This window comes from Mus pahari, chromosome X (genome assembly GCF_900095145.1).
Source record: "Mus pahari chromosome X, PAHARI_EIJ_v1.1, whole genome shotgun sequence".
Taxonomy (NCBI): Eukaryota; Metazoa; Chordata; class Mammalia; order Rodentia; family Muridae; genus Mus; species Mus pahari.
In genome coordinates this window covers 118,403,575-118,421,466 of record NC_034613.1, presented here as the reverse complement: position 1 = coordinate 118,421,466, position 17,892 = coordinate 118,403,575, and the positions used below count along the sequence as shown (strand labels likewise).

Genomic DNA, 17,892 nt, shown 5'->3' with positions numbered 1-17,892 from the left:
TTTTGAAAGGCATAAATTCCCTCTCCTTTGCCTGAAGGGGAGTTTGGGCTTTGTGGTAGGAGACTGGGAAAGTACTTCTGAACAGCCCCAGGTCCAAAGGGTGTGAGTTCTGAGTAGGTGTTTAGTGCTGGGGTTAGAGGCTTCCTGTTCCCCCCTCCCCCCTGGAAAGGCCAAGCAAAGCACGTCCTCATTGCTCCCTTTATTTAATTACCTTCCTAGTGACCCCAAACAGCACGTTTCTCTTTCCCTGATCTCAGCATGTGGTATACGTGTCTTTCCTACAATTACCCGAGGCTAACACACTGCACCAGATGCCTCTTGCAAGCAATCTTGATAACCACAACAGAATTACCATCTCCACACACCTCAAAGCCAAGCTCCCCTTTTTATTCACCTTCCACAAATTAGGTTTGACCTAACTGATTTTCCAGCGAGATTCATGATCTTAACTACATTACCTTTCTTCTCTTGATACCAACTAGAATGAGGCTGGCCCACCTGGACAACTCGCACATGTCTGTCTAAAGTCATAGTTCAGCATACATTTCTGTCAATATTATCAATAACTACATTTACTGCAATCACAAAAATTGTGCATGGAACTAAGCTGAATTAATATACCAGGTGACAGCCAGTTTAGAGTTTATTTATGATTTTGATTTTTAGACAGCGTCCCCCTGTGTAGTTCTAATCAGCCTGGTGATAGATAACTATGTAAATTAGCACCCTAGGCATACTTTAGGGCAATCCTCTTGCTTAGCTGAGATTACAGTTACAGATGTGCTATCAGGCCCAGCTTTTGATCAGTTTTTAGAATTTGCTTCTCTGTGCCTCGATTTGTTTATAAATTGTAAAATGGGAATGAAAACATTGAGTGCATGGAGTTGATCAGATGGTTAAAAGTCTTCCTGTAAACCACTCAGGATGCTGTTTTGCTGAGTATGAAAATTATGTTAAATATTGTTATTCGACAAGTTCAGGGGCACAGGAGTTCTACAATATCAATTGTCATTACCTCCCAGTAGTAACCAGAGACCATGCTGTTTATGAATTCAGTCTTAGCTACTCTTTTTTGGTTCAGTCTAATTTCTAGCACAACATTCCCAATCACTCTCATCTCTAAATCCTCGGCCCAGCATTTACTTAATAGTATTTTCCATGATTAAGCATAGGTTTATTCTATCCTTGATACTCTTAGGACCCTAGAGAAACCTAGAGGAAAATTAACACCATCTATCAAACACCAGCTAAAATACAAGTGAGAATTCTGTGAAACACGAACCTTGAGTGTTAAAAGGAGCTTTAGGAGCCATTTGGAGTAGGTATGGGGCCAGTGGAAAAATATCCCCCCCCCCAATGTCAATGATGTTAACCTTTGAGATTTAAAATAACCCCCTAAAAAAAACCCTATAGGATTAGTATAATTTCAAAAATTGTCTGAGTTTGTTCATGGAGAACAATCAAAACTCAACTAAACAATAATAGTTGAATGAAAATCAACTATATTGTTCTTTGAAGAGAATGTGATCAAAAGAAAGGAGGTATTTTATAAGATATCTACAAAAATAAATATAGAGAGATGCTTATTCATTTGCTCCATTTATTATTTCTTAAGTATTTCCTCACATGTACTATATGCTATGAACTAAATGTAAGTCAAATAAAATATCAGCTATGCTTTCTAAAAGCTCATGAATTAACTTCAACGGATAAGAGGTGGGCTGGAGAGATGGCTCAGTGGATATGAGCACCATCTGCTCTTCCAGATGGCCTGAGTTCAATTCCCAGCAACCACCTGGTGGCTCTCACAACCATCTGTAATGAGATCTGGCGCCCTCTTCTGGTGTGTCTGGAGACAGCTACAGTGTACTTACATATAATAAATCTTTACAAAAGAAAAAAAAAAGAAAAGAAAAATAGAAAAACAAACAAACCGAAAGGATAAGAAGTGGTCATTTCATTACTGACTAGTGTATGCATATGGTACCATCTCTACAATAGAGGTTACACAGTTCAGGCCAATGCTGGACAACAGAGAAGAGTTCCCTATCCTGAGCTCAAGACGATTAGTTTTTCGAGGCAAAGAGCAACACAAGAGAAGGCATGAGGACCTGAAGTGCTGGAAACCTGCAATTACAGCAGGCCTTCTAAGTGCAAAATGGTTGAACCCAAGAGTATGAAAGGAAGGTTATAGAGAGAAAATGGGGGTTCTGAGAATGAAGTGCAGTGGTAGAGAACTTGACTAGTACATGTTAGGTGCTGGGTCCATCCCCAACACGACAAAATGTAAGTAATAAAAATAAAAGATAAATTCAAGTGCTATATAGAGGCCAGACCTTTAGAGTTTTGGGGAGTAAAGCTAGTAAGTATCTGGACTTTATCCAAAACAGTAATATAATCAGGATTTAAACAGAGAGTAATATCAGATCTGCAAGTTAGAAATCACTATGGCTTGTCTGTGGATAATAGATCAGAAGGAACAAGGGAGCTGAGGTAGATTTTTGGCAATACTCCAAGTGGGAAATAACAGTAACTGGGACTATATAGGCAGTAGATATGAGCAGATGTGGGCAGAATGGGGATTTGATTCATCTTATATTTTTGGTTGTGAGCCTAGCCTTTAAAGGGTGAGCCATCTCTCCAGCCCTCGATTCATCTGGAAGGCCAAATCAACAGCACTTATTTTGAGGGATGCTACAGAGGGAGGAATAGAGTTGAGCCTAAAGACTGGATGTGTTCAGACAGGGAGTAAAGGAAGAGGCCTTAAAATGTGTACAGTTGATAAGAAAGAAAGAATTAAGTTCACTTTAGACACGTTGATTTGAGTTGTGTGTATTGGAACCAGGTAGAAACCTGTAGTTGGTCATTGGCTTTTCTTCTTATTGAAACCTTACTAAATATAAGGCACTGAAGAGGTAGAGGAATAAAGGGCACATTCCTGTTCACAATGAAGTCAAAGTTTAGCAGGAGAGTCAGAGAGATAGACAAATAATAAGCCTATATAATAATGAGCAGTATGATTTAGTAAAGCATAGATGTCACCTAAGCAGAGAGGGTAAACATGATCAGGCATAAGTAATGCCATATGAAGATAGTAGAGAACAAGCAAAAAAACTTCCATTCAGGAGTTAGGTATGGCTTGGATATATGCTACCAAAGGTAAGTTAATGAAAATGAAACTAGTCAAGTAGGTGGAATGTAAAGAGTTTCAAACAAGCAGAATCATACACATATGAGTACATACATAAAGCAAATTTGACAACATGATTAATGATAGTTACATCTAAATGGTGGGCATAGAGATATTAAATTGTATTTTTTAAACTTTTCTGTATATTTTACACTTTTTGTAATTAATGGGTTTAAATTGTGAATTTTAAATTGTCATAAGTATGTTTGTTTTGCCTGCGTGTATGTGTGTGTATCATGTAAGTGCCTGGTACTTATGGAGGTCAGAAGACAGCATTGGATCCTCTGGAAGCAGGGTTACAGGCAGTTGTAAGCTGCCACAAGAGCGCTGGGAATTGAATCCATGTCCTTTGGAAGAGCTGTTAACCACTGAACCATTTTTACTAGTCTCTAAGTGGTGGATTTAAATTGAAGCTAGTGGAACAGATGAATAATAAAACAAATCTCAGTTTAAAAAAAAATATCCAGATTGTTTTGAAATCAAGACTGGTAATAGAAAGACTAGTGAGGAAGCTAACATCATCAGATCTTTTGGCGGTCTAGCCCAATTATGAAATGAAGACATTAGACTACCATAGCTTGATGACGTGAACCGTGAACCATTAAGCATCCCCTTGCTCTGAGTCCATCCTCACCAAGCAACCTTCTTATTATCATTTAGCTTCTCATGTAAATATGCCTACAGGGAGATAATGTACTCATCAGCAAGCACTAGTATCAGGTCCATTTGGAGGTTATACTTCTCATTATAAATTAATCAATTGGCATTCTGACTTACATATTGGTCTCCTGTGAATTTGGTTAACTCTGAGTCAGTCCCCAGGAGGCCAGCCTTTGGTTATACTACCAGTTAAATTTCAAAGCTTTCAAAGCTGAGAACCAGATTGTCGATCCTTATTGCATCAACTGTCTTTGCATGATAACAAACTTGCTGGCTGTCCCTACCTTATCCCCATGTCTTACTGCAGAATATTTTCACACTACAACAGCTGCCCACTATTAAGAGTTAAGCCTCCTGCTGATCAGGCACCTCACCATTGTCAGGGAGTTGACTAGAAATGCTAGCACTCACTTCTGCCTGAGAACTTGCAGTACCAGATCTCACTCCTTCACAAAACATCGCACCTTGAGTAAGACTACACTTTTCCTGTTGGAAAGTTACTGTTACTGTAGTTCAATTCTCTCCCTCCCACTTCCCAACTCTTTTCCTTTGATTCTGGGCCTTCAGTGTCTCTATAGTATCTTTGCCCACATCCCGGTTCAACTAGGGCCTTCCCTCTCAGGAATGGCCCTGAATCAGATCTCACCTGATTCCTGACAACTGAGTTGATGAAACCTAAAAATATTCTCTTGGAGTGCTACTCTCTTTAAGGATAATAACAGTTACTCAACTACTGTTTTTAAATACTAGGTGTTTTACATGCATATCTCTTCTTTAATCCCCCCCCCTTTTTTTTAAACAAAACAGGAAACAGGCTCAAAATTAGCAGCCAGCCTAAAGTCATAGTTAAACAGAAGCAGAATTCCAAGGCAGTTCTGACTATAAGTATTAATAGCTGATAATGACTCACACCATTCTTCTGCAGAGTGGCATGCATACTGAAACTTTTTTTTATGCTAAAGAAAGTTTAAGGAATGTTTCGCATATGCATTTCAGGCACTGTCACCATTGAGGGAGGGAATAATATCTGAGCCAAGATCCTTTTTGTATTCTTCAAATCCTACCACAAAGATGAAGCCTGCCAAATGCTTCTATCAACACCAGCCAATGAAACAGTCCTGAGCAAGCTCTATCTAATGATGAACTAATAAACAGAGCAGCATCCTTCAGGAGCAACAGTGTGGCACCACTGTGAGAGATTACATTTCCTATCACCCGGAGTATCTACAGAGGCATAGAGATGGACAATAGTGTGCAGCCTAAAATATGTCTGCAAAATTAATTGGGACATCACATATGACCTCTTACCATTAACAAAATGACAAGACATAGCTTGAAATGACTAATGTTTTCCATGTCGGTGCTGCTAAAGATATACAAGTGGATAACATAGTTGTGCAGGCTCTGCAGAGACAGCATGACAGCTGCTATTTAGGTAGGAAGATTAAAAATGGTGGGGTGTAGAGAGAAAGAAGAACTGAACAAAGGGAAGCAAATTTCCAACATGTAAGGCTACTTCATGTTTGCAGATAACATATCATCACTTGCAAATGCAGACACAACTCAAATTAGCTTGCACTGGCCTTCAGCAAGACCACACATCCAAAGAAAAGATAGAACTTCAGGGAGGGGTTTAGAAATATTCAGTACGCTGTACCTAAAACAAGAACAGTCTCCTTCTGTCCATCATGAATAGCTATACATGAGAACCTGCTATGGTCCTGGTAGCTTTCACCTGTAGGGATTATATACTGTCTCTTAACAGAAGTAGTCTAGGAGTTTGATGATGTCCTCCATGGTTTTACCAAATTACCAAATGGAATCTGACCTCATGTCCAAGTACAAAAAACACACTCTTCCCATTTTTCTCACTTTGCACCTTATATAATACTACATTGGAAAATAAAAGCAGAAAAGGGGCTTCTATTTTTGGAGAACCTACTATGTACCAAACACTTTACAAGGATCAATTATACCTCCAGTTTCTCATGGTACACAATATTATTAAAATCCCCATTATAATTCAGATGAGAAACACGAGTTGTGAAATGATGAAGTATCTTGATGAAAGTTGCACAGTAAGTATATGGCAGAGTCAGAATTCTCATGGGAATTTTCCTGGTTCCCATTCTTTATCCTTTTCCCCCAAATGCACTACCACTCTGCATACATAGAGATGATGCCATTACAATGTGAAGAGAACAGATACCTCTTGCCCATCTCTAGTAATAGTATAAAATGCTAAGAACACATTCATCATTGGCCCTTGGTGTATCACTGAGCAGCCCCAGAAATCCTAGATACTGGAGACGGTGAGAATGTGTCTATCAAATGCTCCATAATCATTATGAATGTCTACGTTTTCAGTTGTATAAGCTCACTCACATGCAAGGATAGAAATGAGTATTTCTACACATGCTTAGAGTGAGTGCACTCAGTGAGGAGAACTAGTACAGGAAGTATATTTTGTTGTAGAATATCACAGAGAACATGAACTGAATTGCATCTACTTGACTTCCACCACAGGATCAAAACCCATAGAGTGAATTTAGGGAGGCAGTTAAGGGGATCCCAGATTGCTGAAGAGTTTCTTTGCTCCCTCACTGTAGAGAAGAGCTCAAGTGGGAGTGGCTTAAAAGGATAGTTGGGCAGAGAAGGCTCTGAAAGGAGCAGTGGAGATGTAGGGGGTTTCTCCTTCACTGTGCTGTTGGATGAAGCCCATCGTCTCATCCAGTCTTCTATATTTCCTTTTTGGAGTTTCTAGAGAATTGAAGATTCCAAGGGAATTAAGTCTGTGACCACAAGAAGGTATGTGTGTATCATGTGGTGTGTGTGTGTGTGTGTGTGTGTGTGTGTGTGTGTGTGTGTGTGTGTGTAATTGATAGAAGGAAAAAAGAAAAGTTGTGTAAAATTGTACCCTACAAAATGACCATATATTTGAAGTTTATCATTCAGTCCTAATATGCCACTCCATAGTCTAGATCCTATTGTGGATGGGCCTGGTGCTGTTTGTATTTTGATGCTAATTCTACTCTCCTGGGAAGGGCTTTGGACAAGGAGTGAGTCATGTACTCAGGTGACTTCTTGTGAACCAATCCCCAATGAATAAAGGAGCCAATTGCTAGGTGAGTAGGAGAGATTTCCGGGTTGGATAGGGGAAGAGAGGAAGAGGAGAGGGAGAGGGGCTTTTTGGATGGGGATAGCATGAGGACAAGAAGTTGCTACAAGTGTCCCTAGTGGATTCACCACCAGAGAAATTAGATTTAATATGGCTTACAAGATTAGGATTCTAGTTGTTGTGTCCAGAGATTGAGTTACCATTGTTTCTGAACTAAGTTTGTGTGGTGTTTTTCTTCTCACAGCAACTCAACTGGTTTCCAGAGAATAAGGTATGGAGGCAAAGCGTGGATTTGCCTGATGTGCACCACAAAGGCAAGGAGCTGGGATGTTAATGTTAATGACCTGTCAGTAGGAATCTAGCAAGCTGGGTGGAGAGATTTTGGAATTCTGAGTCAGAATCTCCATGAGATAATAACAGGCCGGCCATTGCAGGCCAGTGCATGGCTGGCCAGGCCACAGGAGCAGAGAGTTGCCGGCACAAGCACAGGAACGTGCTGGCTCCTTTTTAGTATTTCCCCCAACAAGATCCATAGAAACTCATTTCAATCTCTACCCTTATTTTTGAAGTTGACTGGTTTATGACACTGGAAATTCTAGTTCTTCTTTCTCAACAAAAAAGGTGGGTATATTAATGATAAATTGAATAGATTTATTTTGAGCCACTTCCTATTTCATTAGATTATAGCATAGCAATTCTGATAGCACAGTTAAGTTCAGCTTCACTGAAAAGAGCATAATTAGAAAATTTCATCATTTTGTGACCATTACATCATCATATACTTCCATAAACCACTACCGAGTAGCCCACTACACAAGTGTAGTACATGATAAAGCCTAGTGTCCTAGGCTACAAACCTGGATAGCACACTATTGTACTGAGCATGGAGGGCAGTTATAAAAGCAGTCAGAAACATTCGTATATGCAAAAACACCAAGGGACAAAAAAGATAAAAGAAAAATATGGTATAAACTATTTTTAAATGGTATATCTATATGCAGCAATTATCATGAAAGGAGCTTACCAGTCTCTTCCCAGAATTTATACACACTGTATACTTAGGCAACACTAAGTTAATAAAAATATTTTTCTTCTGTCAATAGTGAATTAGCCTTGTACTACATTGATACCAGTGTTGTTCCCCCACCCCCATTATTTCTCCCAAAGAGCCTTCTGTTCAGAGAAATTAAAGGACTCTGAGAGCAGATCACAAATTCAGGACAGAAAAACTCCAGTATGCAGTCAGAGACTGTATTGTTGGTATCCAGACGTTGGACACTTTTTGCTCATGAGCATTTGGAGATCATTCATATAAAAGACTATTTGTTCTTAGGAAAATATTCACCAGCAAAGAAGCCTTTAAGAGGACAGAGAAATTTTGTTTACTATTTTTTTTCTCTGTAACAAATATATATATAAAAGAACTTGGACTATTTGCTTAAGAAATAAGTTGTTCTTTGCTTGTTTCATCTTTTTTTAGTTTATAAATGTTTATATTTTAATTTTTGTAATAATCATTAAAACACAAATTTTATAATCTCTCTTCCTCCCTTTCTTCCTCCCTACTTCCCTCTGTTCCTTCCTTCTCTCCCTTTCTCTTTCTTTCTTTCTTTTCTTTATTTCCTTTTTATTTTGGAAAGGAGCACTTGTTATGATTTTCTGGCATGGACTCATGTTGTAACCCAGGCTGCTCTCTAGTGTGCTTCAGTTCCCTGACTTAGTCTCCCAAGTGCCAAGATGACTCTTTCTATATATATTATTTTGTATGCATTTTACACTTATTTATTATTATATTATTTTCACATTTAAAACTTTTTTTATTAGCAATAGAGACACAAATGCTCATACTATCCTAGGCCTACACAAGGACAGGAGAATCAAAATCCCTATTCCCCACTTCCCTGTCCAGTCTTCAGGGAAATAACAGGAACAGGACTGTCATCCACTGTGATAACAAGCTCTCTGGCATTTGTCTTAAAGAAACTGCCTTAGGATCTTCTTGAGTGCACTACTCTTTATCTCAGAAATATGTCCAAGCTGTCTTTTGTTCATTTTTTAAAGCATAGAATTACCTTAAAAGAGGATAATACTTTGTGAGCACTTATATTTTTAAATTTCACTTGTTTTACTTTTTGAGATGATAATTATTCCTTCTTTCTTTTCCTTCCCTCCAAACCCTCCTATATACCTCTTCTTGCTCTCCTTCAAATTCACAGCCTCTTTTTGTATTGTTTTACATACATATACATATATACAGATACATATATATTCCTAAATACATAAATACAGCCTGTTAGTCATTTGAATATATATTCATATACATATGAATATATATATATATATGTGTGTGTGTGTGTGTGTGTGTGTGTGTGTGTGTGTGTTTTGTTTTTCAAGATAGGGTTTCTCTGTATAGTGTATAGCCATGACTGTCTTGAAACTCACTCTGTAGACCTGACTGGCCTCGAACTCAGAAATCCACCTGCTTCTGCTTCCCAAGTGCTGGGATTAAAGGCATGTGCCACCACTGCTCGCTGACTTTTTATTTTTTTAAACTTTTTAAGGAGCTATAGGATACTTGTAACACTTTCTGATAAACATTTTACCAAACTTTCTTGGAAATCTCTTTTTTTCTCTTATACTTTCTTTTCTTCTTACATGACAAGGATTTTTCAGTTTCATTTTAAACTTATGGGACCACTATCATCTATCACTGACCAAAATGTCACTATGTGGCATATGACTATAAATCTAAATAGATATTTATGATTTTGTTAATGGGCAAGACACATAATAGAAGAGACATTCGGTGAATGATATAGACCCGGTACTAACTTAGTAAATAAGGCACAAGTTAAGTAATTTAAAATACACCTGTTTGAGGGCAATACAACCCACAAACAGAATTGGATTCCTTTTCAGTTGTAATGGCATTAGCTATTTCCTACAAAAAAGGGGGATTTTGAAAAGGTATTTTAAGACTTGGTATCCATGTTTCAGTTGATAGATCCTTGGTTTTCTCACTGGGACTACAGAAACATTCTAAAAATGTAGGACTATTAGAAACAATACTCAGTATAGAGCAAGCCCTCAGCTAACTTCCCACTGAGGATAGAAAAGCTGGAAACTTGCCCTCTAAGATCAGGAACAAGACAAGAATGCTCATCCCCATTACTTCTGCTCAACGTGGTACCAAAAGTCCTGACCACTTATGTTACATAGGAAAGAGAAATGAGAGCCATTCAAATGGTAATGAAGGGAGAAGCAAGCAAGCATCATAGCATGGTAAGAAGTTCCATGGTAAGTTCTATGATGACCTTTTCCCCCCTTTGATTCAAGAAAATTAGTGCATTATAAAAATTCGTATGTGTGAGAGATCTTACAGGTCTCCCAAAAATTAGAAAAAAGTAATCAGATATTATTGAATGGAAATGAATCCTTATTAATATTTTGGTAGCAGTGACCTTCAGGGGCCATGAGGGAGCTATGGACTAATTTGAACTTCCACCCTGGCCTCTTGTTTGACAACCTTTTATACACAGAATACCATTAAACCTCCTGGAAACACCTTTTGAGACTGATAATACACATTCTTTAAGGTTACAGGGTAGAAAATCAACGAAAAACAATCAGATTAATAAGACGTTGTCTTAAAAAGACATTGAGATAGACATTGAACTTACAATAACCTCAAAATGACATAGAATAGGAAGAATTTTAACCAAAGAGGTAGCATATCTCTACAGCAAATGCTATAAAGCAGGGGTGAGAGAAAAGTTAAGACAGCACACATAATTGGAAAGACACTGAGCTGATGAACAGAAAGAATTAATAGTTAAAATATCTGTAATGCCCAAAGTGGTCTACAAATTCAGTGCTTCCCCTATAAAAATTCCAGTACCATTATTCACAGAACTAGAAAAGCCCCTAACATTTGTATGGAAGTACAAAGGCTCTGAAACAATCCAAGCAGTTTTTAGCAAAGCTGAAGGGTTAGAGATGAAGCTCAGTTTGTAGAGCATTTGCCTAGCACACACAAGGCCAGTGACACCTAAAACTGGGCATAGTGGTACACACTTGAAAGCTCATCATTTTGGAGGTTGTGAAAAGAAGTTCAGGAGTTCAAGATCATCTCTGAGTACACAGTGAGTCTGAGGCCAGCCTGGGATATTTGAGACCCTGTCTCAGAAAACAAGGAGATGAGCTGTGGAGAAAGCTTGTTTGGTATCAAGAGTGGAATAAAATATTTGAAAGTCACAACTTGAATCTGGAGCTAATATTAAGAATATGAAAAGAATTAAACAAGAAAATTACTTACCCTCTTAAAACTGGTAATAGAAGTGAACAGAGATTTCTCAAAAATACAAGCAAATAACTGAGAGATATTGGAAATGCTCAAAATCTATAATCACTAGTGAAATTCAAGCGAAAACTACGAGGAACTGCATTTTATACCTGTTCAATTGACTAGTATGAAAACTGTAAAGGACAAATAGAAAATGTAGGCAAGGTTGTTGGAAAAAGGGAACCTATGACCCTATGTACACTGTTTGTGGGAATGTAAATTAGTGCTTAGTGCTGCAGTATGAAAAAAAGAATGGAAGTGCCTCAAAAGACGAAAAATAGAACTACAGTAAGATCCAGAAATCTTACTACTGGGCATCTACCCAAAGGACATGGAATATGTGTTGAAGAGATGGCTACATTCCCATGTTCTTTGTAGCACTCCCCACAATAACTAAAATATGGAAACAACTGTAGTGTCTATCAATGGATGGTTGGATAAAGAAAATGTGGCACACATACACTATGGAAAACTATTCATCTTTTAAAATAAAACATCATAGATAAGCCTAGAAGCCATTATGGTAAGTAAGGACAGCATAAAGGGGGCAATTACTGCATTATCTGACTAATACATAAAATCTGAAGCCAAAGTCATAGAAGCAGAGAGGAGGATGGTAGCTTACAGAAGCTGGGGTTAGAGTTCTGTGCACAAGGAAAGGGAGATATTCATCAATGGTACCAACTTTCACTTAGGATGAATAATTTCTAGTGCTCTATTCCACACCTTGTGACTATTTAGACTATAGCTAATAATAATGTGAATTGCACATTTCTAAATAGGTAAAATTGTAGAGTTGAAAGTCTCATAATGGAGAGGATAAGCTTCTGACATGTTGTGTATGTTAACTAGCATCACTTTATTATTCTATAATCTATATGCGTTGAACAAACATCTCATTGTACTCCATATAGTTACATAGTTATTATTTACCAAAAATAAAATAGCTCCCTCAAGTCTCAAGGATCATCATAAAAGAGAAGGTGGAGACATTTCAGAGCCAAAAGAGGGTAGATATCTATAGAAAAACAGTATTTGTTGAATGACAGTGCAGCAACACACTTAAACTCAAAGTAGCTGGGACTATATACATAAGACTTGCACAAAATAAAATCAGCTAAAACAACAGCATGGTTGGGAAAGGGTCTTATAAAGTCCCACCCATACTACAGAAGCTATTGATAATTGATCCCTCTCCATCTCCAATTTTCACCTTACTTCATGACTTCCTCTTCTATTATTATTGTTGTTGTTGTTATTATACATAACTAGAATCTGCCACATATGAGTCTGGAGCTATAGGTCCCTCCATGTGTACTCTTTGGTTGGTGGTCCAGTCCGTGGGAGCTCTGGGAGGTCTGGCCAGTTGACACTATTGAGCCTCCAATGGGGCTGCAAACCCCCTCAGCTCCTTTCGTCCCTTCTCCAACTCCTCCATCAGGGCCCCCCATGCTCAGTCCAATAGTTGGCTGCGAGCATCTGCCTCTGTATATGTCAAGCTCTGGCAGAGCCTTTCAGGAGACAGCCACAACAGCCTCACTTCAGCAAGCACTTCCTGGCATCCACATTAGCGTATGGGTTTGGCAACTGTATATGGGATGGATCTCCAGGTGGCACAATCTCTGGATGGCCTTTCCTTCAGTCTCTGCTCCACACTTTTACTCACAGAGAAGTGTAGATCTCACCCTTTATCTTAGTTAGGGTTTTACTGTTGTGAACAGACACCATGACCAAGGCAACTCTTACAAGGACAACATTTAATTGGGGCTGGTTTACCGGTTCAGAGGTTCTGTCTATTATCATCAAGTCGAGAGCATGGCAGCATCCAGGCATGGTGCAGGAGGAGCTGAGAGTTCTACCTCTTCATCTGAAGGCTGCTCTCAGGATACTGACTTCCAGGCAGCTAGGGTGATGGTCTTCCAGCCCACATCCCCAGTGACACATCTATTCCAACAAGGCCACACCTACTCTAACAAGGCCACACTTAGGTAGTGCCACTCCCTGGGTTGAGCATATACAAACCATTACACCCTTCATCAAGGAAGTTTCTTTTTCAGCAGATAGAGGCTATCAGAGAACTTCACAACTGGTCAAGATGCAGGGAGCAACACACTGTGGAGTGTCTCTCCCCACTTGATACATCTACAACACTCTTATATCTAAGGCTAAAGCAGCATCACAGAGGATGTGGTGGGAATATTGTAAGAGTAATTTCTCCTTAGGGAAGCATGCTCCAGTAGATGGATGGCCCCTTGCCCATGCACACACAGGCAGCACTAAATGGCATCAGTGGTTATTAAGAGATAGAAGAGCAAGCACATTATGTTGGGAGGGAAAGGGTGAGGGTATAGGGGAAGAACTGAAAGGTGGATAGGTGTTTAGACTATAATTGAGAGTTTTACTGATCTAAAGACTTTATTGGCATGTATGAATATTTGAAGAAATCTAAAAAATAAATGAAAACAAAACCTTAAAAGTCATTTTTGGAAAAAGAGAAAATTCAAAAACTAATATCCTTATATGTGTGTTTCCACCGTGTGTGATCACTATCGCCTACCGAAGCCAAGACTTGCCCTTTAGACGCTAAAGTTTCCATGGATGTGGGCAAAGGCGAATTTGTATTTGCAAGGGGCAAAGTCACAACTTCACAGCTGCCAACTATATGCATTAGGATTAGCTACAGCTGCCCAGGGCTCCAAATTGATCAATAACCTGGAGTAAACAAGTATCTGGCAATAAGTGACCAGGTGCTAGTACATAGACAGCTGCAATTGGCTAGTGTCCTGCTTCTGGTTCACACAATAATTAAGTTCTTTCACCCCCTCCCCCAATGAAACAAATGCTATGGTTCTTTTAGTAAGAGGAAAGAAGCAAGGGAAAAGTGAACTTTCAACAAGAGGTTATTATATAGCTATATTAATTTTGATTCACTATAAATTATGCAGTGTACAGTATAGTAACTTTCCTGGGGGAAAATTACTAACAGGAACATCAAAAGGAAGACATACCCAGATGTACTGAACCACAGCTCACCCTGGCATCCATAAAAATCCCTTTTCCCTAAGCTGACCCTTGTCCAATTATTAGGGCAGCATACTTTTTGAAGTGCTATCTCTCTGTGCACCTTTGAGTGCTGATAGGATCACAATATTTTAGGATCTTTACAGCAAACTCATTCAGACACAGGAATCGGCCACTGCTTAATATTCTGTATGCTGTCCACTCTGGAGCCACAGAAAGCCTTTTTACCAGAGGCAGCCAAGTGGCTCTGCAATGTTTGCTTTACATAGTAGAGGGGTGGCAGAAATTGAAAGCTTGAAGCTCTTTTTGTTTGAAGAAGTGTCTCTTTAAGTTTACCTTCAATGAGCCCATCAGTTCATTAAACATCTTATTTTCTTAGACGACAACGGAGGTATTTAGAGAGCTGCCAAGAGCACATGTTTTGGCCATTCACAGTGTTTAGGACACAATTCTTTGCTCCTTTCTTTTCAGGCCTTTTATTGGGTTGGATTCAAGTCAGATTGAAAACTTTTCAAACACACACGTTCCAGGAAGCAGGCAAATTTATAATCAGTGTCATACCCATGGCATGTAACAACAACAACAAAAGCTTTCAAATTTAAAGGTGGAGGCAATAGCTTCTCGCTTCAGAGTAGTATCCTGGAGAGTTGAATTATATTACTTTCGGTCATTCAGCTTTCTCTTCAATAGACTCTTCTCACTACCAGTCTTGTGAGGTGGCATGGAACAACCGAAGAACAAGCAGGCTTTTCAGAAATGAACATTGCCTAATCCTACCTGATCTTTGCAGTCACCATACATATTTAGGCATAAAACTTAAAAAAAAAAAACTAATTTCCACTCTCTGGTGTGCTATGTCATATGAAATCACAGAATGATTACTTGTGGGTGTACAGGATATACAATTTTCTAGTTTGATGTTTCAGTGATCTAGAAGAAATTTGGGGCTAGGGCTGTCACTCCGTTGATAGAGTGCTTGTCTACCTGCAGGAAGCTCTGGCTGGGATGGATTCCCCAAGACTGTGTACAACTGGGTATGATGGTGCACATCTGCAATTCGTGTATTTGAGGGTTACCCTCTGCCTCTTAGCATGGTTGAGATAAGAACGAGATACTTGAGACCCTGTCGGAGAGACAGAGGGACAGACATAGAGACAGAGAGACCTACACAGACAGAGACACAGTGGCGGAGAAAACCCACCTATTCTCTAATAATTATAATAAACGTTTTGGGGCTGGAAAGATGGCTCAGAATTTAAGAGGACATGGTAGCTTACAATTCTAAGGCACATTTCACTCTCTTCCAGCTTCCATGGGCTCCTGCATGAATGTGGTGCACACACATATGCCCAGGTATATGTGCATATACGTAAAATAAAATAAATATTTTAGAAGAGTAATACATATTTTTGAAACTTCCCGTATCTTTCTCCTGAGATGATCCAAAGATGAACACAACAAAGTCTCTCCACTACATATCTTGGTCCACCAGGGGGTAAATTGTTATTTAAAGCATAGTTTGCACAAAATAAGACAGACTCTCTTAAGTGTACCAGTTCTATAACTTTTGATAAATATACTTAATGGTGACCACAATGAAGATCTAAAACAATTTTTCCATTCCTCCAATTCCCTTATGGTATGCTTTTAGTGTCTAACCTTCCTCCTTATTCATAACCACTGGCAGCCATTCTTCTATTTCCTTATAATTTTGTCTTTTCCAGAATGCCATATAAATGGAACCATTCAGTCTTTTGTGTGTCTGACTTCTTTCACTTAGCAAAATGCATTTGAGAGTTGTCTGTGGGCTGCTTTTTTTTTTTTGCGTTGGCATGGCATTTAAACAAAAGAATGGTCAGAGAGATGAGTGTTGTGAGTACAGAATATCCTACTTGAATATCGATGCAGGAATTTAGAAAGGTTTCGTGGAGAAAGCAGCATTTAAGGAGGGCCTTAGAGATAGACTATTTTCAGAGGCTCAGAGGACAAGAGAAGAGAGAGAATTTCAAGAACAAAAGCTCACAGTCAGGGTTTGAGCTTGGCTAGGGCACAGGCAAAGGCTAAGTGAGATGGAAAGGGGATGTTAGTGGCTCTATTGACCTTGAATAACATGTTCAGGAGTTGGTCTTGATTCATTAGGAAGTAGAAAGCCACTTCAGAGTTTTAATACATGCTCTCTTTGGAAGAAAGTTAAGTTTTACCTGTAAACAGTCCTCAACTACCCTGCCTGAGCTGAAGGAGTTTATTCCCTATGCTGGTGAATGTATGGTGGCGAGTTTTAAAACTGCATCCATTGATAGCTATAGCATAATCTCCCATTTTGTTTACACTTCCAACAAAATGTTGCTGTGTTCCAGTTTCATTACAGCCTCACTATTTATTTATTTATTTATTTATTTATTTATTTATTTATTGGGCAGGAGGGGGTTTCTCTCTCTCTCTCTCTCTCTCTCTCTCTCTCTCTCTGTTTTGGGGTTTTGGTTTTTCTTTAAGATTTCTTTATTTATTATATGAGCACACTGTAGCTGCCTTCAGACACTCCAGAAGGAGTCATATCTCATTAGGGATGGTTGTGAGCCACCATGTGGTTGTAGGATTTGAACTCAGGACCTGTGGAAGAGCAGTCAGTGCTCTTAACTGCTGAGCCATCTCTCCAGCCCCCTATTTATTTTTTAAAAGAATAATACACATTTTTAAAGCTTTCAATATCAGCACAGTCCTATGATAGCTTCTGAGGATGATACAAAGATGAATATAACAACGTCTCTCACACACTCTCCCTACAGATACACGATAGAAAGTGTAACTGTAGAAGTTATAGACAGCTCACAACTTGTCTATAACTCCAGTTCCAAGGCATCTAACGCCCTTTTCTGACCTCCAACAGGGCTCTTGTTCACACATGGTTCTCAAAATACATACACACACACACACACACACACACACACACACACACACACACACTAAATACACTTTAAAAAAATCCATGTAAAACTGTTGCCCAAAGTTAGTTTGTGGCATTCACTTGTATCGTTGGTTAGCTTTGCCATCAGGGTATCAGAACGCCAAGCCTTGTTCTAGGAATCTACTTTCCTAGTCCTCCATAGGAAATTTTCACTGGGGTAAGAGTCAACACTAGAATATCTGTCTTTGCAGACAACTCACTCTAGAAACCCCAGTTGAACAGCATTCCTTTCTTTGGTAAAAACATGTTATCCACAGACATAACTCAAATCCCTTATCTACAAAGAATTCATTCCTGTTTTGAATGCCTTTTCAGATTACTAATCTTAAACAGGTATTTCACCAAGGAGGATAAACTGATGTCCAATAAGCACATGGAAAACTGTCCAATATCACTAGTCATTAAGAAAACAGCAATTAAAAAACCACAGTGTAGGGGCTGCAGAGATGGCTCACTGGTTAATAGAACTTACTGTTACTTCAGGGGATCAAGGTTTGATTCTCAATACCGACATGACAGTTCACAACTGTCTATAACTCCAGTTCTGAGGCATTCAACACCCTTTTTTGACCTCCAACAGGGCTCCTGTGCACACA

General features: G+C 39.0%; 1 protein-coding gene across 1 annotated transcript in view; it reads right to left on the bottom strand.

Annotated features, from left to right (window-relative positions):
* Rnf128 (ring finger protein 128) overlaps positions 1–17,892 on the bottom strand; it is a 108,672-nt gene that overhangs the window by 61,961 nt on the left and 28,819 nt on the right. The gene's annotated exons all lie outside the window — the stretch shown is intronic.